This window comes from Pinus tabuliformis, chromosome Q (genome assembly GCF_031772625.1).
Source record: "Pinus tabuliformis cultivar Carrire ecotype Pingquan chromosome Q, CPIR1, whole genome shotgun sequence".
NCBI classification, from domain to species: domain Eukaryota; kingdom Viridiplantae; phylum Streptophyta; class Pinopsida; order Pinales; family Pinaceae; genus Pinus; species Pinus tabuliformis.
The window spans coordinates 201,290,319-201,314,894 of record NC_142296.1 but is presented as its reverse complement, the minus strand read 5'-3'; positions in this window follow the sequence as shown (position 1 = coordinate 201,314,894).

Below are 24,576 nucleotides of genomic sequence, written 5' to 3'. Positions count from 1 at the left end.
TCCACACACTGCACCATCCAAACTTAAATCTCCATGTGTCATCTGCAAAGGGGACCATTATCATCAAGATTGTCCTTGCATCCCACGGATCTTAAGGGACTGGTCTCCCCGCTTGCACAATTCGGTGTCGTCAACCTCTGATGATCATGTTGAGAGTACACCATCAACTAGTGAAAACGAAGTCACTGGATAGAAAGGAAAATCTAAATTTCCTTGCAGACTGTGTGAAGGCGATCATGCCCTCCACTGTTGTCCCTTCCTGGACGAAGCTAAAAGAGTCTTGGATAACCGTCCTGCATCACCACAGCGACTCCCTCCTGGATACAAGAAACTCTTGCCGAGTCCATTGCTAGTTGAAAATCCGACTGACGCACCTTTGTTGTCGGTCGAAGCACCTATCATTGAAGATAAACCCTCTGAGTCCACATCAGACCAAAGTCAACAGGTCGAGATGGCAGTCGACCCTATCCTGTCTTCAGAAGACTTACCTTCAGATGATACAGTCACCAAAGAGAATGAGAACGACACCATTCAAATTATTTTCATAAACACAGACTCCGATGAACATGGGGGCAATTTACCCGTTCCTTTACCGCAAGAAGGAGGTTCATCAAAGATGTATCCGACCGTTTATTCGGTCCCACCTCCAAGCAACCTAGTTGTCTCCTTCGATTGGAATCTACTAGGCAGACCCTGTTTACCATCTAATGTACCATTCCAAATCATAGTGCAAACTTACGGAATGGTCATGGTTGGTACCATCATAGATGAAGGGGCTTCTATGAGTATCCTTTCCTCAACTGCTTGGAAATTGCTTGGTTCACCATCGCTTTTTCCTGAGATGCAAAATCTGACAGGCTTCGACAAAGGAACCAGTCGACCGTTAGGGATCCTTCCAAATTTGCCTATAACTTTGAGAAGGAAAACCGTTTATCTGAACGTGATGGTAGTCCAAGGACCTTTAGATTACAATCTTCTCCTTGGGCGTGACTACATTTATAGCATGGGAGCTATTGTTTCCTCACTCTTTCGAGTGATGTGTTTTCCGCATGAAGGAAGAGTGGTCCAGCTCGTAGACCAGCTTTCATTCCCCGGTTCACACATAGCTAATAGTCAAATGCCATCCCTAACAGGTCTTTTTGTGCAAGGAATGTCTCATCAATCTCCAGTCCGTCCACCTGATGAACGCGAGTGATTCGGTGGTTGTGACTGAAACCCAGGGGGCATGCACCCTGGTCTGCTTCGGCAGAAAAACTTCAGGTATAGGGTAGGTTTCCGTGGAGGATATATGACTAGTCTGACACACCCGTCCGTTTAGGAAAATGGGATTAGACCGGAATAAGATACCTCTGTCAGAAGGTATGCCTTTCCCGATAGAACAAATGTTTTGTCTGCAAATTGAGGGGTAACCTGGGAAACTCTACTTCGCTATACCTGGGGGCATGCAAACCTTTTTGCGTGAAAGTGAAAAGCGACCATTTATTTTCTTAGTTTGTAGGTTCTTAACCCTTTAAACTCGTAGGATTGGTCGTTCCTAGCTTACATAATAAAAGGAGTCGGAGCATAATTTCGAATGGTGCAAGCTCCCTAAAAAATGAACCTATCGATGAGACATCCTTATTATACGACTGGCACGAGCAGTTTTACGCGAAGTTCAAGCTCGTTAAAAATTAAACCTAGCAATGAGCATATGTTCCACCAGAGTTTAAGCTCATTAAAAAATGAACCCACCTCTGGTAAATAACCATTGCGAACGCATTATCATCAGCTTTTGAGCCTTGGTCGTGTTCTTACTATCACCTCCACTCTGTTTTAGCCGATCATTCACCTCCATTTGATTGTTTACCCCTTTTGAGGAACAGCTGCGACGAGTGATTATGTTAGCCATCTTCTTAACGCTGTCGTGATTGGAAATTTCCAACCCTCACCTGGAACCAGCTGCTACCCGAAATATCACTCGTTCCTAAAAAACGAGTCTCCTTTAAGCTCTTTTCATCTGACTCGTAAAATATGAAAGATTGTCGAGCAATTGGCCTCTCCAGCTCGTTAAAGTGATTCGAAGTGCCATCCCTCCTCTAGATTTTAATCTTTTTGGACCTGAGGGATTATTACACAAAAAGATCGAGCGTTTGTCTTGTTCGGCTCGTTAAAACTATCGAAAAGTCATCCCTTTCGCATTGTTTTATACTTTTTTCGGATTTAAGGGATTATACTACGAAAAATGAATATTGGAGTTTCATTTCCGTCTCTTTTCAGACTCTCTAAAATTGAAAAGGACCAAGTTATCCTTGTCGTTAAACTCGTTAAAACAATAGCGACAAACTTGTCCATTCAGGCAAGAGCGAGTTTCACTGTCGCTAGGCTCGTTAAAACATAGCGACGGGTTTGCCCGAAGAGCAAATTATAGAACAAGCATATGTTATCCTCCTCAAAGCTTGACAAAAATAAAGAGGTACTGGTCAGAAATGACTGGGGAAAATTGGGAAGAAAACTTGAAGAAACTTTATTGGTAACAGGTTGCTCTTGAACATGACACTTTCACTCCATCACCATGATTGAGTCGGGTTGGGCTATTCTGTTCACCGGTTATATCACCATTGGTCCACCGTACCATCCACTTTTGGGGTTAACGCTACCAATCCATTTCAGTGTCGCCGATATGTTCAAGAGAAGTCGCTCAGAGAATTCACCTATCCAGCTTGTGTCTCATCCGCTGCAATTCTTTCATGACCGCCACCCTGAACCTTGTATCATCAGATCGTTTTCACCTCTATAAAATCATTTGCTCCATTCCGTGTCATAGATGTGGGATCCATCAATGCCCTCCTATGACGGGTCACTTCTTGTCGACATCAGCTCATTATCCAAGAAGCCGACCTAGGAACAACCCTTTCAGTACTTAGAAGCTTGCATGCCTCAATGGCAAGTTTCTCACTTCTGGCGATAGGTTTACATTAATGGCCTTCGACCGAAAGATTTCGCGTGGTGTTCAACATCGCCTCATGTATTCACACCACGTAAATTGTATTGCAGTACCTTGAGGGTCATCATCATCATCAGTGATTCCTCTCGCACCTGTTAACAACTTACATCATTGGCTGGTAATCAAGCGGTGTCCTTCCATGTTCGACATCATGACATCTTTTCACATGGATCGACTCGTACTTTCGGGCGAAGATTGAACGAGTTTTGAAGACCCCAGATCTAGTTTCATCCATCTGGGCTGCGATATATTCAGGAAAATAAAGACATCAAATGTACATCATTGCTGCACAGATAATCATCCAAACTAAGGGATGATGACTCTACCAGAATCATCAGTCTGCACACAGACGGTTGTCTGTCCTATGTACATGAAAATGAATTTATCAAGTTGAGAATGGGAATGCCCGCCTCAGCTATATCATGAAAATATTATGAAGATAATGTATTGTATTGTATCTTATTATAGGTCACCTTCCAGTTCGAAAAACTTCGGATCCTCATTATAAAGTATTTCACCCGACATCAAAAGATTTACGACCTCATGCTTTAGGGGGCAACTGTTATAGACATATTTTGGCACTGCAACCCCAATCACATATGTCCATAAACCAAGGGCTTCTAAGTCCCTAAAAGTGTTGTTTCATACCCTAAAGGAGCAAGGTCAGCTGATTACATCATCTCCCAGAAGTTTTCCATGAAAAACCACTCAGAACTAGCCACAGCAGGACCATACAGACTACCCAAAGCAAAGGGTGCGATGCATCTCACCTGCCACATGCAAAAAGTGTGATGCATACTGGAAATCCCTTCTGTAGGGTGCGATGAGCGAGAGCAGACAAATGGCACAAGCAGTTTGCTAGGTGGAGACCCTGAGAATCTTCTAGAAGCTGCTCATTTGACACTTGCCTCCCTGAATTCGCCCAAGGATGAGTAAAAGATCATGAAATCTCCAAGTGGAACCAAGAACTATCAGAGAGATGACACTAATCAAAATCCCAGAAGCTGACTCACCCCCCTACAAATATCTATATATGGATCCCTCATCCCAGAGATCAAAAGATTGGAATTTGGTCATTTGCAAAGAGGTGTTGTTGGTTTCTCTTTGAAGACATTGTTGGGTGATCTTGCTTTGTATGAGGTGAAGAGGGCTCTCAAGCTGGGAGGATGGTGTTGGGTCAGACCAAGTGGTTGTAATCCTCTCTTCTACTACTTTTATCAATAAAGCTATTTGAGTTTTCCTCCATATTCTTGTGTATCTCTGAATATTGTGTTGATATATGCATTTGTATGGTCAATATATATATCTGATCCTATATTGTTTATAGTGATAGATCTCTATGCTTTGATGGTATTGTGTTGCTGTGACTCTACAGGTGCTCTTTGAAGCGGGACAAGTAAGGAAGCAGTGGCGAGATTCTGTTGAAGGGGAAAGGAAACAAGCAAGGAGCCAAGCGAAAGACTGAGGTTGGTACTCTCTGCTTCTTTCTCATCTAGCTCTCGTAAAGGAAAGCACAAGTGACTTTAGTTTGTTTGTTTCTAAGATAGCTACCCGTCTTAGTGGGACTAGCAGTGTTGAATAGACACTAGATTTCCCAGTAACACAGTGCCATACACACGTTCTATCAACTATTTATATATTTCAAACTACAAACCTTCCCTTCAACTTGAATTCTCTACTCTTTCAGAATCGCAGGGTAAATCAACAAGTCGACATAGAAAATCGACTTCTTTCATACATCAATTCACCCTTTCCAATGAACAGTTGCCCATTAGAATGACCCTATGGTCAACTAGTTCTCATTTATCCATGAGCTACTTCTTGATCTATTTGATCTGCACTTGCCCTCTTTCCAATTGATTTCAAATCGATTCTACCAGGTCTCAAAATCCCAACAAACCAAAACGTTTTTACAGGATGAACAACAAATATTTTCTCTCACAGCAAACTACAGTGTCGTTACAGACCGTCTCAACAAACTACAATTTTGTTACAGACTCTCACAGCCAACTACAGTGTTGTTACAAGACTCTCACAGCAAACTACAATGTTGTTACAGGAAGAACACATTGTTTTTTTTAATCACGCAGTCTGTAAAAACACAGTTTAAATATCCCTTCGTAACTCCCAAACGAAGGATATTTTTGGGAAATCGCTCATGGGTTATGAAATAGGCCCCGCTCTGAACAAAACCCAAATGCCATAATTTTGAAATTCATCTTCCTTTGATCAGAAATTGACCCGAAAAATTAGTGATGGTTTTCTTTTACGAATTTTCTTTCTTTTGTTTGCTGGATACAAAGTGCTCTGTATTCTCAAATCTGAAATGTAAAATGATTCTTTCCAATACACAATCTTGGATGAAAAAGTACTAGATTAAATATTAACTGAATATGATTCTCCGGTTCTCATTTAAATGTAAATAACAGAGAAAACGCAGTGCAAGAATTTCTCACTCAACACGGCGATTTAAAGACCAAATCAATTTCAATCTCCTGATATTAATATTATGGTTCATAAACCTCACAAACACATAAGCGAATAACTGTCTCACACACACTTATAGATTCAATTTGCTGCTACAAAAGCCACTGGTCTAAGAAATGATGTTTAATTACTTCAATCTCACACCAAAATTTATAGCGTAACCATCCTCTCGAATTGAGTCCACAGAACTAACTTCTTTTCCTAAGCTAGCTAACCTCGAAAATGATCCTCCAGTTTACATTTATACTTGGATTTGATATTGCCAGCATAACACAACTACCCTTACAATTTTGTAACTGATTTCTAAACATAGACATTCATCCTCATCTCCTCAATGACTCGTTACTCAAACTCTGCCATCATACTCATTTCAGTTACATGATTCGTTAGATTGAATCGACACCTATCCTCATGACTCATTCTTAGAAACTTCTAAGAACCTACAACTTGTCTTTTCTAGAACAAGTCTCAAACAATGGATTTTTATTATTTTTTTTACAAATAATTTACAACAATTTTTATAAACACATGCACAATTTAACCCTTCCTTGGGCTTTCAAGAACCCTTGGTCCAATTAAACTTTGAAGTTTCCCTAGAGATCAGATGCTCCTACATCATTTTCCTAAGAGGAATTTTGAAGCAAGAATATATCATTTTAAAATATAAATTTCTGGAAAGATTTTAAGGTTGTTGGGCTACCATCTGCTGCCCTGAACCCTTTTAAAATTTTGTTTCTCCCTCCTGTGTTTTTCTTTATTTTCTTTGAAATTGCTCCTCTTTTTTTACTACCAAATTGTAGCCTTCTCTAGCTGTGCTTTTCTTCTTTTCTCTGCATAGATCGTTGCCATTACATCTGCTTGACCCTGGTTGCTTCTCCCTCGTTGTCAACTGCCTTGACTTGAATTGATTCGTTTTCCCTCGATTTGGCTTTCTTCCCTAGTCTTTGCTCCTTCTGTGTCCCATATTCCTCTGTGTCTCCTTTAAACCCCACGTTCTTGATTTTCATGATTCCCTCAATCTCCTTTTCCATCTGCCGCTACCTACTCCCTCATCGTTGCTTGACCTGTGCTGCCCGAAGCTCCTTCGCTACCTGCATTTCCATTCTTCCCTCCTCTCAGCTGCTCCTCCTGTCGTTGCTATCGACCTGCATATTAACCCTCGATGTCGTCACTCTCCCTCATCGTTGCTCGAACTCGCAGCTCTTCCCTCTCGCAGTCCCTACGTCCCTCGAAGCTCCATCCTCTGTTGTCGTCGAACCTGCAAAGCCAAAAATGATTTCTTCTTTAACTTTTTTTTTATGTTTTAATAATTCATTAGGGTTAGATTTTTTTTTATTTTTTTTACATTAAAATTCAATTTTTTTCTTTGAGTTTGCTTTTCACATTTTTTTTTTAACTTTTGATTTTATTTTTTTAACTTTAGAATTTTTATTTTAATTTTGACTTCGGTTTTTTTTTCTTTTTTTTAAGAAATCCAATTTCATTTTTAATTGTTCCGTTTCCCTTTTGTTTTGAATTTTTATGACATTTTGATTTTATTTTTAAACAAAAAAACAAAAATTTTAAAAATTTGCATTTCCATTTCCATTTTGTAATGTGACTTTGAGATTTCTAAGGAATTAAATCAAAAGAGAACTTTGTGTAGCACATTAAATTTGCTTAAGGAATTATTAAATTTTTAATCTAAAGTTCCTTGAGATTTTTGTGTTAGAAGTTTTGGACTTTAAAATTTAAAGGGAAAATTGTGTGGTATTAAAATTTTTAATTTCTCTATAGTCAAACACATTTAAATATTTTTTAAATCGTCTCTAAAGATTGACTATAGGAATACAACATTTTTTTTTGGATTGGGTCATTTAAGAAAAATCATTTTAATTTTGGAATTGTAAAGTATTTAGCATTTACATTTCATAGTGCTTCATGGTATTTAATTTTCGAAATTTAATTGCATAAGTCTTTGCATGCTAAAGGATTTTTGAACATTTTTCAGATTGTTCATTGTTGAATTGGCTCTAAGCGTGATTTAATTACTTGAATTATTCGATGTTTATTGCATGTTAAATATTTTGTGAATGTTTCGAGTAATTATTAAAGTACTCTGTCATGGAATTATGATAAATTGCATATCTTTTGTTTCATAAACTGGGTATTTTTTTAGCATCTGATATTAATTTGTGAAGAATATTTTGTTCTCTCTGAGCTATAATTGCATTTGAAAGAATCTAGAAGATTTTATGTAAGCTTGTGGTTTAATTGTGATATTGCTAAGAGTTTGTCTTTCAACCTTCATCGAGTGAAGTGAACATTCATTCTCATGATTAAGGGCTTTGATAGATCGTGACATAAATGTTTCTAATCCTCGAATTTAACTTCATCTCATCTTCTAACCATATCGTGCATTTGCATATTAAGTTAGCTCTGCATCATTAAAATTTACTTCCAAGCATAAGCTTGGTCGATAGAGAGATAGGTACCCATCCATCTTTGCTTGAAAATCTTGATTTAATAGTACTTAAAATGGTGACCTTGCAATCGTCAGAGCCACATCTCTTTACAGCGCCGGAGGCACTGGGTATGTTAGATTTTCAAGAGAGGTATTGTTAATCACACCTTAGTGTGCTTCACCTTATCGTATCTCTACCAATTATTACGAAATAAGGTTCAACATAGAAAGGATTGGCGGACTTAAACGTATATAGGCATTTAACTAAAATTTACCAAAATTCCTGGATCTCACATTAGATTTATGATTTGCATTTCATATAAGATAGTTATTCATCCAAGCAGAAATTGTTAATCAATTACTTAGTCCTAAATTTCCTAGCAAGATTGTTGACTCCATAAGGCATTGGTATCATCGTTTAAATCTAATCGAATCTTAAAAGTATTGCTAAATCTTAATCAAGTACTTGGTCACTTCATTGTGTCTCCCAAACTGGTTGGTTCCCAACTAGTTCTCCTTCATTCCATTTCTATAGGGTCTACCCCCCTTACCCTGTTGTAGGGAGATAGCTTCAACGGAGAGATTAGGGATCAGGGTGACAGCCCCCGATCTGAGTCGTTGTCGCGGTGCCTAAACATTTTGTGCGACAACATTTTTTGGCGTCATTGTTGGGGACCAATTTATTAGACCTTGGCTTTATGCAATTCTCATCTTATATCCTTCATCTTACATCTCAAGTGTTTGAGTTAGATTTTTTTCCGAGTGGCGACTCCACTTTATTCATTTCCTACAAGGATTTTCACTAGAAGAAATTTGAGTACCTTGATTAATCCCACTCTGAATCCTAAAAGGGTTTTTAAAGTTCAATTAAACAGGTTCTCTTCTCGTGCACACCTCGATAATCTTGGACAAGAAGCTCTCTTTTATGTCCATTCATTTTTTTCAGGTCCCATTCAGCAAGACATCATGGATGACGTGTATCTTCCTTGCAATTTCACTAACATTCAGGGTTACTTGCATGACCTTCCTAAAACAGGTATGGATAAATTATCTTCTTTCCAAGGCAATAATGCGGTAACTATTAAATATCATCTTAATTGCTTTAGGATTTTCATTAACAAATGGGGTGGTGTTAATGTTTATCATGAGGATGTAAGGATGAATCTCTTTGTGCTCTCTTTGGAAGAGGATGCTTTATATTGGTTCACCAAAACACCTAATCATTCCTTCAATTCATTACAAGCTCTTACTAATGCCTTCAAGGAGAAGTTTGGAGATAAGAGGGAAGAAAGGCATCTACTTAAAGCACAAGTATCATAAAGAAAAAAGAAAATGAAACTGTTGAGGAATTCAATAGAAGGTTTAATGGTATTGTTAAGGAATTACCTCAAGATTATAAACCTCCTAATAAATCTCTCTGGGACTTCTACATTGATGCTTTTAACGTTAGTACTTCTTATGAATTAAGACGTGCTAAACTTCTTGATTAGAAGGAGTGTCAAACTTTAGCCGAAGAGCTTGAGAAGGATAAGAAGGCATCTGGAAAATCTAAGATTTTGGGCTTTGATAAAGCTTCCCCAAAGCTAAAAGAGCCTAATGGTAAAGAATTTAAGGAATCTGAAAATGATCATATGCAGAAGTTATTTCAAAAGCTGGAAAGCATGTTGCTTAACCAAGAAAAATTAATCTCTAACCACGCTAAAGAGATAAGTACTCTGTAATCTAGGTTGGTCCAAATGGAAATGTCATAAGCTCAAAGGTCCCAACCTAGAAATAATAATGCTTGGCAGAGGAAATGGCAACCTAATGAGTAGAGACATCCTAATCCACTTGAATATACTAATATGGTCGATGAAGCTCCGCCTTATTATAGGGCTTGTGATGCTCTTCATGAGGAGGCTACTTGCCCCACAGTTAAAGGATTATGGGTAGTGGAATGTTTGGGGCAAGTAATCACATAAATGTTGTTGGTAAAGATTTTTATTTGTCTATGGAAGATTGGATGGAGGTTAAGGAAAACAATCAAGATGTTAGGCCTTCCACATCATCCTTTAGTATAAATAATTTTGATCATGAAAAGGATATGATGGTTAAATTATTTGGTGAAAAGCCTTCTCCAGAGAAAATCTTGGAAATTGCTAAAGATAAGGGTTTAACTGATCAAAGAAGTGATAAGGATCAAAGTGGAAATCAAATCCCCCCTCGAAGTTTTAACCTTGGTTCCGACTCTGGATTAGATGTCAATCTAGGAAGCTGATTTAATAATGCAAAAAATTGGGTTCTTGTTACCGAGATTGTGAAGATTCCTTCCCAAAGAGCTAAGTTATTGAAATTTATTGAAGCTCCTCAAGTGAATGTTTCTTAACATAAGGCACCTCAAACTGTCTATTAGGATGCCCCTATATATTTGCAAAGTTTGGATTCATATAACAAGGATCATCAGCCATTCTTTATAACTTTGATGGTTAATGGATATCAATTGATTAATTGTATGTTGGATTTTGGTGCATCAGCTTGTGTCATGACCAAGAGGGTCATGGAACAACTTAATTTAAGAGTTACTAGGCCTTACTACAATATATGTGCCATAGATTCTAAGAAAATTGAAGTTCATGGGTTAATCAAGGATTTACAAGTTCATTTATCGGTTTACCCTGACATTATGATTGATATGGACATTGTTGCTGTTGATGTGCCTGATGCTTGGGGTATGCTATTATCTATAAAATGGGCCTCTGATCTAGGAGGGGGTATTCAAATGAATTGGTCATATTTTATGATTCCTTCTCCTAGAGGTGATGGGATTGTAAGACTTAACAGAGAGCCCGAAAGAAGATTCCATGTTGAAGATCCTAAGAGACCTCATAATGAGATAATTAAAAAACAATCTGACATTGGGAATTATGCTATTATGTCTAACTCCATAATTCTTCTCAATGATAAGGTTGATGAAAAGATTGGGGATCTAAAGAATAAAGTGTGGTACATGTATTTTGAAGGAGCATCATCTAGGCATGTTAAAGGTGCTGGAATAGTTTTAAAGTCTCCCCTTGGTCATGTTTTCAAATTTTCCTATAGATTGGAATTTGAAGCAACTAACAATGTTGCCGAATATGAAGCTTTATTATTGGGTCTTGAATTGGAAAAGGCTTTAAGAGTTAAGTCACTTAGTATCAAGGGAGATTCTGATTTAGTCATCATGTAGATTAAAAAATAAAATTACATGTAAAAATCAAAGGTTAAGGAATTACGAAATGTTGTATGGGATACTATGGATTACTTCGATGCTCTTGATCTTGAAGCTATCCCAAGAGAGAAAAATAGTTTAGCGGATGAGCTTGTCGTAGTTGCTTCTACTTTGCAGTTATTTGATGGTTGATCAAGAATAAGATAAAAATAGAAGTTATTTTTAGACCTTTTGTTCCAGATAATTCAAAGCATTAGCAAGTTTTTGATGATGAGAAACAAGTGATTCGTTTTCTTGATAATTTGGATGAGTTTGAAAATTTTCGGATAGATTCTAAGGAGGATGGATCTGATGATCATGAAGATATTATAAATCCTACTCCTAGGAATGTTGTTGCTTTAGAGCAACACTTTGATCGGCATGATGCCACAAAGATGAAAGAGGAAAATAAAATGGATCCAGGTGAATTCATCGAAGTAAACATTGGTACCTCTAGTGATCCCAAGATTGTCAAAATTGGTAAGGGTACTAATGACGAAGAAAGGAAAAAGTTAACCAATTTACTTTGTGAATATCGGGATGTTTTATCATTTTCTTATGATGAATTAAAAGGTTATAGGGAAGATGTCATGGAGCACACTATCTCTTTGAAAGATGAAAATGCTAAATCCTTTCGTCAAAAGCATAGGCAAATAAGTCCTAAGTTATCCCCTTTAGTTCAAAAAGAGCTTTCAAAGATTGTTGCAGCAGGATTGCTCAAACTAGGCATTTGACATGGTGTTCCAACCTGGTGATTGTTAGGAAAATGAATGATACAATTAGACTTTGTGTCGATTTTCAAAACCTTAATTTAGCATGTAAGAAAGATAATTACCCTTTCCCAAACATGGAGATAATGTTGCCAAGTGTAACTGGTTTTGGAATGATGTCATTGCTAGATTGTTTTTCTGGATATAATCAGGTATGGGTTAAGAAAGAGGATCGTCACAAAACTACATTCACTGCACCATTGGGTACTTTCGAACATATTAGAATGTCGTTTGGATTAACCAATGTTGGGGCTACTTTTCAAAGGGCTATGGATTATGCCTTTAAGGGTTTAATCGGAAAAATTATTGAAATTTATCAAGCTGATCTTAGTGTTTTTTCTAAGGATGGTATTAGTCATATATGTCATCTTAGGCAAGTTTTTGATAAATGTAGAGAGTATGGGATTTCCTTAAATCCGGCTAAGTATGTTTTTGGAGTAACTGAAGGGAAATTATTTGGTCACATCATTTCTAAAGATGGAATCAAGATTAATCCTAAAAGAGTTGAGGCAATCCAAAAGATTCCTCTCCCTCACAATCTGAAATCCCTTCAGTCTTTTCTTGGAAAAACAAATTTTCTTAGAAGAATTATTCCAAATTACGCAGAAGTAGCCAAGCCTATTCAAAGTCCTCTAAAAAAGGATGTAAATTTTTTTATGGAAAGAAGATGGCAAAAAGGATTTTTAGGAAATCAAGAGTGTTATTGCCAAAGCTCTTGTTTTAGTTAGCCATGATTATTCGAAGGATTTCATGATTTTCTCTTTCACTTCTAAAGATACCATTGTTGGTGTCTTATTACAGAAAAATAAGAATGGTCATGAGCAGCTTATTGTTTTCATGAGTAGAGCGTTTCAAAATTCTGAATTAAATTACACTACCATGGAAAAGAAAGCTTATGACTTAGTTAAATATTTTAATCATTTCAGAACTTGTGTGGGTTATTCCAAAATCATTACTTTTGTCCCACATTCTGCAGTTAAAGATATATTAACTCAAACTGATTGCTTAGGGACTCGTGCTAGGTGGGTTATTAAAACCCAAGAATATGAGTTAGAGATTATACCCTCCAAGTTATTCAAAGGTCAAGGCTTGGCTGAAATGATGACTGAGGGTAATGAGAAAGCTCTTGGTTTGATTTGTCTTAATGATTCATCTTCACCTAAGCTACAAATATTAGGAAAGCATGAGTGGTACAAAGACATTATGTATTACTTGTTAAATCTTACATGTCCTAACCATTTAGTTGCTCATAAGAGGAGGGTTCTTAGATTAAAATCCACTAAGTATTGCCTCATAAAGGATGGCCTTGGATGGAGAAATCATGAGGGCATAGTACTTAGCTATCTTGATGAAATTGAGTCCAAGAAGTTAATTTCTAAGTTTCATTCGAGATTTTGTGGTAGTCATTAAGTTGCTAGAACTACTTCCCACAAAATTCTAAGTGTTGGTTATTATTGGCCTTCAATTTTTTTTTATGTGCATAAGTTTGTTAGAAGTTGTCAACCCTGTCAACTATTCACTGGGAAACATAAGCTAGTTTCCCTACCCTTACAACCTATGGTTGTGGAGTCACCTTTTCAGCATTGGGGTCTGGAAGTCATTGGGAAGATTCATGAAAATTCTAGCAATGGCTACTCATGGATTTTGACTACTATTAATTATTTCACTAAATGGATAGAAGCCATCCCTGCTAAGAATGCCACTGAAAAGGTCATTATGGACTTCATTAAAAATAATATCATTACTAGATTTGGCGTCCCTGCCAAGATCACTACTGATAATGCCAAGGTTTTTAGTTCTTCATAGTTTTCATCTTTTTGTTTCAAATATGGCATTGTCTTATCTCATTCATCTAATTACTATCCTCAAGGTTTGTTGAATCAAATAATAAAAATCTTAAAACCATTATCAAGAAGATAGTAGGAGATAATAAGCGATCTTGTGACAGTAAAATCAAGTATGTTTTATGGGTAGATAGGATTACGAAGAAGAAAGCTATTGGTAATTTTTCTACTGATAAAGATGTTGTCCAAAACAAAATCGATCAGATTGTGGAGTTAGATGAAACTTGTAGGAAAGCTTTTGATAATATGTGTAAAAGTCAATCTAACATTAAGAAAAACTTTGATAAATCATCTCGATCTAGATCTCTGTAGGTTGGAGATATGGTACTTCTTTGAGATCGCAGGAATGAAAAACCAGGAAAACATAAGAAATTTGACAGTTGTGGCTAGGACCATACGTTATCCAAGACATTATTGGACCAAATTCATTCCACTTGAGCAAATTGGATGGCGAACCACTTGACTTACCTGCAAATGGCCAAATGCTCAAGCTATTCTTCAAAGATGACATCTAATGCCATGGGGCATCCTTTGTATAGTATTTCTAACCCTACACCTTATCATTTCAACATTTCATTTTTGTTTTAGGATTAGATTTACTTTTCATGTTAATAAAATTGTTAATGAGCTTTTATTTCATGTGTTTAATGTTATATGATGATATTTGGATGGATGCTACTTATGTAATTTTGTGTGTTGCTTGGATGCAAATTTTGGATTCTCACATTCCTTCGATGAAGCAAAGTGTCCCCAAGTAGAGCCAGATGTTGACCACTTTGTGTCAACGATCCCATAGCAGTACACCCCATTTTCGCAAAAGGGATATATCATGTTCAATTATTCACGTCTTTTAGATTTCATCATCAGCCAACAGTTTTGTTAAATATGTAAACCCATTTTGCATGGTTATAATGTAAATGATCTTAGTAAGACCATCATGCATGTAACAACCTAGGTAAGCATAGTATTTTGATGACAATTTCTACCTTATGAGGTTTTTTGTCTTACTGACTCATCTATGTCTCTAGACACAAATGATCGGCAGAATTTTTCCCTCCAGCCTCACCCCAAAGCTAGGGTAGATTTTGTCGTCAAGATATTAAGTGAATCCTAGTGTTTTTTATCGATTCTTTGTAAAAATAATTTGGGAATAATCCTAGCTAATTGGCTAGATTATTTTATTACAGATTATTTGGTCTACTAGATCATCTTTTGTGTTTCAGAAATGGGCAAATGTTGAGGGTCCATAACGAACAGGTGTTCCCCCTTCATGTATTGAATTGTAAAATCTTCATCTAAAAAAATATTTAGTGCATGGTCCCTCATGATTAGACACCATGGCTAAGTATTAGAGGATTGGAAAAATTATTAACTCCCTCATCAATCAATTAATTAAATTTTCTGGCAAAATTAAATTAAAATCCTAAGCCATAAATTTAATTAATTGTGTCATGGGTAAAATTAAATTCTTCAATGGTAAAACTCATGAGTTTTAAAGAAGTTAATTTTTGAAGGTCCCTGGCCAAGGGGATATTGAGGAAATCAAGAAATTTTGGAACCTTGGGCGTTGATGGTTAAGTCAAAGTCAATTTTTTGAGGAAATTAACTCAAAATAATTAATTTTGAGTTAATTAAAAATCAATTAAATGATAAATTCGATTTTTCCTCAAAAATTAAATAATTTTAACAGTGATTATTAAAGATTAATTAAATCTTTATGAACGGTCGAGATTAATTTGACAGGGATCAAGCCAACTAGCCGTTGGAAATTTTACCTATAAATTAGAGGTCAGTGTCAGTCTGTCTTTTCAACTGATCTTTAAATCGTGTACTGAGATCTCAAGCTCTTTTGTATACTTTTTGGATTAATGCAAAAGTATTTGGGGTTTCAACGTGTGGTGGTGTTCCTCTTCATGAATTTAGGTTTATGTGAAAACTATCAATCAATAGTTCTCTTAAAATAATCTGAATATAGGTATCTTATTCAATTTGTTGGATCTATATATATATATATATATATATATATATATTGATCAAAGTAGCAGGTATCTCTATTTCTTCAGGATTTCATTGTTGTTTTATTCGTGTACTTGGTCCTATAGTTGATCTAGTGTTTGCAGGAGATACCTTTGGTTTTTGTTGAGCATTTAAGGATAGTCTTCGATTGGACCAACCAACTCTCAGCATATATTTTTTGAAGATCCTACCTCATATAAGCTTCAGGATTTATCTAACGATAAAAAAAAAATTCTGCATGGTGTTTCTGGGCTAGTACCTCTAAAAATTTCAAAATCTCTTTTATATATTTTGTGGAAAAGTTGATAAGATATGTCTAGTAAGTGTCTTAGATTATCAGATCTCAGACCGAATTTGGACTCATACTCCTCAGATCTAATAAATATACCATCTCTGTGCATAGATCTGTAAATTTTTTATATAGATCTAGAAAAAAAAAAAAAAAAAAATCTGGGTTTCTGGGGTTTTATTTATTTTTGTATATGTGGGTTTTGGGTATTTTGTTTTCTTTTTTTGCAGGTGAAAATCTGAAAGAAAAGTTTAATTTGAAGTCAGATCTATATCCTGGATGGCAAGATCTAGACTCAATACCATTTTTCAGGGACATTATTCAAAATTATTTATAGTCAGAGGGTTTCAAAATTTAGATCTGGGGATTTCATGAGTTTTTCCTAAGAGGAAATTTGAAGCAGGAATATATCATTTTAAAATATAAATTTCTGAAAATATCTTTAAGGTTGTTGGGCTACTATCTACTACCCTAAACGCCTTTAAAATTTTGCTTCTCCCTCTGTCTATGTTTTTCTTTCTTTTCTCTGAAATTGCTCCTCTTTTTCTGCTGCCAAATTGCAGCCTTCTCCAGCTGTGTTTTTCTTCTTTCCTCTGCATAACCCACTACCAGTACATCTTCTCGACCCTAGTTTCTTCTCCCTCGTTATCGACTGCCTTGACTTGCATTGATTCATTTTCCCTCGATTTGGCTTTCTTCCCCGGTCGTTGCTCCTTCTGCATCCCATATTTCTCTGCATCGCCTTTAAACCCTACGTTCTTCATTTTTTTGGTTCCCTCAGTCTCCTTTTCCATTCATCACTCCCTGCTCCCTCATCGTTGCTCGACCTACGCTACCCAAAGCTCCTTCGATGTCTGCATTTCCATTCTTCCCTCCTTGCATCTGCTCATCCTGCCGCTTCTATCGACCTGCATATTAACCCTCGCTATCGTCGCTCTCCCTCATCATTGTCGTCGCTCTCCCTCATCGAGGCTCGGAATCACAACTCTTCCCTCTCACAATCCCTACGTCCCTCGAAGCTCCATCTCCGCCGTTGTCGAACCTGCAAAGCCAAAAATGATTTTTTCTTTACCTTTTTCTTTTTTATGTTTTAATAATTCTTTAGGGTTAGATTTTTTTTTAACATTAAAATTCGATTTTTTTTGGTTTGAGTTTGCTTTTCACATTTTTTTTAACTTTAGAATTTTGATTTTAATTTTGACTTTGATTTCTTTTCTTCTTCTTTTTAGAAATCCAATTTCATTTTTAATTTTGACTTTGGTTTCTTTTCTTTTCTCTTTTGGAACCCAATTTCATTTTTTATTTTTGCTTTTCCCTTTTGTTTTGATTTTTTATGACATTTTGATTTTATTTTTAAACAAAAAACAAAAATTTAAAATTTCTATTTCCATTTTTTAATGTGACTTTGAGATTTCTAAAGAATTAAATCAAAAGATAACATTAAAATTTTAATTTTTTATGTGGCCTTGACGCAGGAAAACCCGCCTAAAGGCAATTTCCTTGATTTTCATAATAACCTTGCGTGAACCTGTCGGTTATGGCCACCTATACAAATCGGAAGAGTTTACATTGGTGGGCTTTAATAAAAACCCAACCAATCACCAAACAACAATATAACACATAATATGCCAACGAACGTTAGTCCCACCTAAATGCACAAGACTGGACTCCAAATACATTTAAACTTGCATCCATAAACTTCTCGGGTCCGCTCAGGCCCAAGTCTTATCGGCTTCAATCTTGACCATTGATCAAGACACACTTGATCCAATGGTCAGCAGCGATATCGTACGGATCACTTGCACGACGTTTACTAGCCTTATAGAGCCGATAAGGATTATAAATCCTTAATCTATAAAAGTTCGAGTCCGTTTTTGGAATTAAAGTCCGAGTACTAGATGACCCGATATCCATTGGATATACGCGGTCATCAAATCTACGGCTTGCGGGACCTCAATTTGCACACGGGTTAAAAACACCTTAACCCCCTGCAGTTGACTGTGATCAAAAACTTGACATTGAGATCGACGGCTAGGATTTAGCGCGGGTCTTCAACCACGATCAAGAAATTTCGACTCTCCTATCCCTGCGGTCTATTCCTCCACCATTCTTCTTCCATCGTTAATATCCATCGATCTAACAATCCGACAGCTCCCTCTGCGCTTGTTCGCTTATGATGGAATCTACGTCAAACACCCATTAACTCTACCATACTCTATTCACACTCATACAACAGTTAACTTGTTAACATTGGATCGCCATCGATCCTTACAATGATCGATGGTCGATCAATAACACGGGAATTAACTCAATAGCACAAATTCTCCTCTCGACTACATTGAATCCACACTCTATTTACACAAATGTTTCCTGCCCTTCTATATCACTCTTCTCACAATACAGACTCTCTTTATATAAGAAATTACATAATCGAGGATCATCTCAGATCCACGATTTCCTCTCACAAATTGCCTAAATCTCTCAACACACATACATGGCAGATAATTACATTACATTAAGTCTTCTCGAGACTTATCAATTCCATCAAATTAGCTCGTTTTTAACCGAATTTTGCTCCCGGTTCACATGATTGTCCACGTCTCCTCCTCCATAGCTTTGACTTTGACTTTTGATTAAGGGTGGTCGGATGCTCCTAGGCCTTTGGCCCATTAAAAATTTAATTCATTAAGTCTTCTAAGTTTTTTTTTTTTACATTTGTCTCATTAAAAAACTTAATTAATCATTTGTCACATTAAATTTTTTCATAAAACTTAACACGTTAAATTTGCCCAAAGAATAATTAAATTTGTATTCTAAAGTTCCTTCTTGGGATTTTTGTGTTAGGAGTTTGGGACTTTAAAATTTAAAGAGAAAATTTTGTGGTATTAAAATATTTAATTTCTCTATAGCCAAACATGTTTAAATATTTTTTAAATCGTCTCTAGAGATTGACTATAGGAAAACAACAATTTTTTCTAGATTTGGGTCATTTAAGAAAAATCGTTTTAATTATGGAATTGTTAAGTGTTTAGCTTTTAAATTTCATAGTTATTCATGGTATTTAATTTTCGAAATTTAATTGCTTAAGTCTTTGCATGCTAAGGGCTTTTTGAACATTTTTCAAATTGTTTGTTGTTATATTAGCTCTACGTGTGATTTTACTTGAATTATTCGATGTTTATTGCATGTTAAATATTTTGTGAATATTTCGAGTAATTATTAAAGTACTCTATCATGGAATTATGATAAATTGCATATCTTTTGTTTCATAAACCGAGTTTTTTTTAGCATCTGATATTAATTTGTGAAGAATCTTTTGTTCTCTCTTAGCTATAATTGCATTTGAAAGAATCTAGAAGATTCGATGTAAGCTTGTGGTTTAATTGTGATATTGCTAAGAGTTTATCCTTCAATCTTTTTCTAGTGAAGTGAACATTGATTCTGGTGATTAAGGGTTTTGATAGATTGTGACATTAGCGCTTATAATCCTCGAATTTAACTCCATCTCATCTTCTAATCATATAGTGCATTTGCATATTAAGTTACCTCTATATAATTAAAATTTACTTCCAAACACAAGCTTTGTCGATAAAGAGATAGGTACCCATCCATCATTGCTTGAGAAGCCTACTTTTAATAGTACTTAAAATGGTGACCTTGCAGTCGTCAAAGCCACAGTTCTCTACAGCATTGGGTATGTTAGATTTTTAGGAGAGGTATCATTAATGACACCTTAGTGTGCTTCACCTTATCTTCTCTCTAGAAATTACTACAAAATCAAGCTCAATATAAAAAGGATTGAAGGGCTTAAATGTAGATAGGAATTTAACTAAAATTTACCAAGATTACTGCATCTCACAATTAGTTTTAGGATCTGCATTTCATATAAGATAGTTATTCATCCAAACAGCAGTTGCTAATCAATTACCTGGTCCTAAATTTCCTAGCAAGATTGTTGACCCCATAAGGCACTAGTATCGTCATTTAAATCTAATCGAATCCTAAAAGTCTTGCTAAATCTTAATAAAATACTCGGTCGCTTCACTTTGTCTCCCAAACTAGTTGGTTCCCAACTAGTTCTCCTTCATTCCATTTTTGTAGGGTCTAGCCCCCTTGGCATGTTGTAGGGAGACAACTTAAACGGAGAGATTGGGGATCAGGGTGACATCCTCCGATCTGAACCGTTGTCACGGTGCCTAGACATTATGTGCGACAACAGACCCTATGGCCTCTCCTTGTTCAATTGTAACCATATTCTATCTCCCACTTAGAATGTTCTCTTTGTCCTTTGTTGATCATGCTTGGCCTTGTACCTTGCTTGCGAATTCTTCAACATCTCCTATACTTGCAAATGGATTTGCTTTATTTTCTCAACCAATTTTTTTGCTCTTAAAATATCCCTGGTGAAATCCTCCCACACTCCTCCTTACTTCCCATATACAACATCCAAAGGTGCAAGTGGAAAATATCCAAAACAAGTTTCAAGTGGGGACTTATTAGTATAAGTGTGGACTATATTTCTATAAGAGTGTTGTATATAAACTAGATTTGCATCCTAGGTATTCTAATGCTTCTAATTGTCATCTCTCAAAATCCACACCAAAGTTTGCTGTCTATTATTTTCCCATCTATCATTGGATGGAATTTTGTATACCTCTTTAGCTTTGTGTCAATCTTCTCCCACGATTATCCCAAAATGCACTGAAAAATACAGTGTCCATAAATGAAAAGATGGTCCTCGGTATCCCAAAGTGCGCCCAAACCTATTCAAAGAACAAATTTGTTGCTTCTTGCCCTCTGATGATTTTTTTACAGGGCATAAGAATGCACATCTTGCTAAACACGTAAACTACCATGAATAGATAATCATGTTCATTCCTAGTTGTTGGTAAACCTCCCATAAATTCCACGGAAATGCTTTCCCAAGGATGAGTGGATACATGTAAAAGATGGTACAGACCTTGTTTCTTGTTACTAAGCTTGTTGGTACAACAAAACATACATCCTCTAATGAACCTTACCACATTTTTGCATTCTAGGCCAATACACATACCTCTAAATTTATCATTGTTTTCCCTACACCAAAATTCCCTACAACCTTGGAGGTGTGACCAACCTCTGATTAGGTGTAGTCGCTCACCTTTAAGAACACAAATCTTGTCTAGCTTGTAGAGTACCCATTCTGGAGATGATAGTCAACTATATTATCTCCATATCTATATGAATCTCACTCTGCAATTGTTGAAACACCTCCTTGAAGTCATAATCTTATGTATATGTCTCTCTATATGCATCACAGGTTAAAGGATCCATGTGCAAGACTTCCCAAAGCTATAATTTTTTATGTGGGTGGACTTTAAGTCATGTTGGCCTACTTATTTGTGTTTCGCTTCTTATAATTGATTACTAAATGAAATTGTTGCAAAAACCCCCATCCACTTATAGTTTTTAGTTTTTTGTAGCTTACTGTGGGCCTACAAGTACTTTAGCAGCTAGTGATCTGTGTAAAAAATGGTATTCTTTTCCATTAGATAGTATTTCCACTTTTCAAGAGTCTATACCAGGGCATAGAGCTCCTTGTCATAGGTGGGGTAGTTGAGAATTTCCCTATGAAATACTTTAGAATGGTAGCATAATGGCCTTCTTCTTTACATCAAGACTGCTCTCATGACATACCCACTCACATATGTCTCCACTACGAAGGGTTGTTGCAAATTTGGTAATGTGAGAATTAGTGCTTGGTTGATTTCTTTCTTAACGATTCAAAGGCCATCTGCCAACCCCTCCCCCATTGGAAACTCTTCCCACTCGTTGTTATAGTGTGGAGTGGTACAACTATTGTTGAAAATGAAGCTATGAATTTTTCAGGTATTGTGCCACTCCAACAAAACTCCAAATCTCATAAACAATTGTAAGCACCAACCACTTCATGATGGCCTCCATCTTTGCAAAATCTATATTGATCTCCCCTCCACCAATCACATAGCCTAAATACACTAACGTTTATTGTGCAAAGCCATTTCTTAAAATTTTCCAGTAGTTGGTGCTTCTTCAAAGTCTCTAGCACTTGCATCAAGTGTGAGATATGTTCTTCCTTGGTAGCACTATAAACCACTATATCATTTAAATAAGCAATAACAAATGAATCTAAATAGGGGCACAATACATTATTCATAATCTCATGAACGTAGCTAGTACATTGCATAGACCAAATGGCATACCTAATAACTCATACAAACCCTGTCCGATTTTGAAGGCTCTTCCAAGTGTCTTTTTCTTTAACTCAAACTCGCTGATGCCCTAATTTTAAATCCAACTTGGTTAAATATTGTGATTTTTGCAACTGATTCAACAAATCATCGATCCAAGGCAAGGGGTACTTGTTATTGAGCGTAATCTTGTTTAATGTTTTATAACCAATGCACATTTTCCAAGTTCCATCCTTCTTTGGCACAATTATGATGGGTGACCCACAAGGTGAGGTACTTGGTCAAATCACACCATGCTCCAACAATTGTTGTAATTGGTTCTTCACTTCACTTGCTTCCTGAATGGACTCTTTGTATAACCTAATATTTGGCAATGGAGAGTTCGAAAATATTCGATTTCATGCTCCACTTCCCTCTTAGGTTGTAGCCCTTTAAGATCCTAGAACACTCTCGTCTATGCTTGTAGCAACCCTTCCAGTTGTTTATGTTCTTTAGCACACCCCTCTATGGATGTATTTGCATTTATTGACTTGTCACTAGACTAATTTTCTCTTAAAATAGTAATACATATTTCTTGTTATAATTGATCAATTTCTTGACTTGGTTGGCACTTACAGTTGAAATCTTGCACTTGTGCACATTGATAATGAATAATCTCCCATCCTTGATGAGGCAGTACTAGTTGACTATATACATGAAAATTGCATCTTGCATATACATGTAGGGACTCCCAAACAAAACTCCACATATATCAAGTGGAACTACATCCAATTCTACTTCATCAATAAAATCAACACTAATAGCAATTTTATCTTACATTGTTTTGCTACATTAATTTCTACATCCTTAATTATCCATCCTAATTGATATGGGTTAGGATGATCTGAAACGTTCAATCCAAGTTTGTTGACCAACTCCAACGAAAATCCAAATCCCCAAGATTTTCAAGTATTGTACAACTCCAACTAAACTCCAAATCTCATAAACATTTGTAGGCACCAGCCACTTCATGATGGCCTCCATCTTTGCAAGATCTATCTTAAGCTCCCCTCCACCAATCGCATAGCCTAAATACACCAATGATTGTTGTGCAAAGTCAGATTTCTTAATATTTTCTAGTAGTTGGTGCTTCTTTGATGCAGGAGCATTGACTTGAAACTATCATTGTATCTTAGTAGACATAGGGGGTTTTGTGTTTTCAAGGAAGTTGGATTCCTATGTATGTAATTATTAATGTTTTGAGTGGTTAAAGTAGGAAGTAATTAGATAAGTGTGAGGATATTTGTAAATGCTCTCAAATGTAGGAGAACATGAGTGATTAATGATGATGAGAGAGTTGGAAATCAATTGTAACTCTTATAGGTCTCATGATTCGAGGAACTAGAGAGGATTCTTAGGGATAAGTAGGAGTTAAAAGTGGACTTAGAGAATATTCAAGAGTTAGTTCAACAGATTAAGGATCTGAACCAAAATGAGTTCAACAGAACCTTTTGTATAAATGTAAGCCTAAAAGGCGTAGTCAGTCAATAGTTAGACAAGTAGTTAGTGAGTCAGTCAGTCAGATTGTAAGCCTACGGGCAAGAGAAGAAAGGCCACTGATATAGAAGATCAGGCCGAGAAGGAATTCTCTGTGTAAATATTTGTTTATTAATGCAAACAACTCAATTCTGAGTTTATGTGTGTGTATGGAGTAATTAGTTATAATCTGTGTGTGAACTAGAGTGAGTTCTATGTAACAGAAGTTGCATGTACAGAATCAGAGGCGAAATACAGAGAAGAGTAACAGAGAGGTGTTATGGCTTTGTACACATCAAAAGTACAGAAGGAAGCCTTTAGTGTTACAGTGAAGGTGGAGGAGCATAAAGGTGTGAGCGGAGTTAAAGGGGAAGTTGTGTGGCAGAACAGCGAAGGACAGAACCCTGAAGACAACTGAAACCACAGAAGAATGTTGAAGGAACAAAGTAAAGAGGAGGACGTAGGAAGTGAGGTAACAACGCATAGGAGTCATTGGATCATGTAAGATCAACATACATAAATGGTGGAAAAAGACTAGCGAGAGTAGGAGAGAGCGGAAGTCCTCGAGCCTGGGTGAAGTGCCGCAATAAACCTTGACCGTCGATCTTATTTCCAAACGCTGACGTCACAAGTAACTACGGGGGTTCAGCGATTTGTAACCTGCGTGCTATTTGAAGGGCCGCAAACCATAGGATTTAAGTGCCTCCGTTATCGAATGGATATCGGGTTTTAAAGTGATTGGAGGTTAAGTCTAAGAGCGGACCCGAACATTTATAAATCGCAATCTAAAGTCC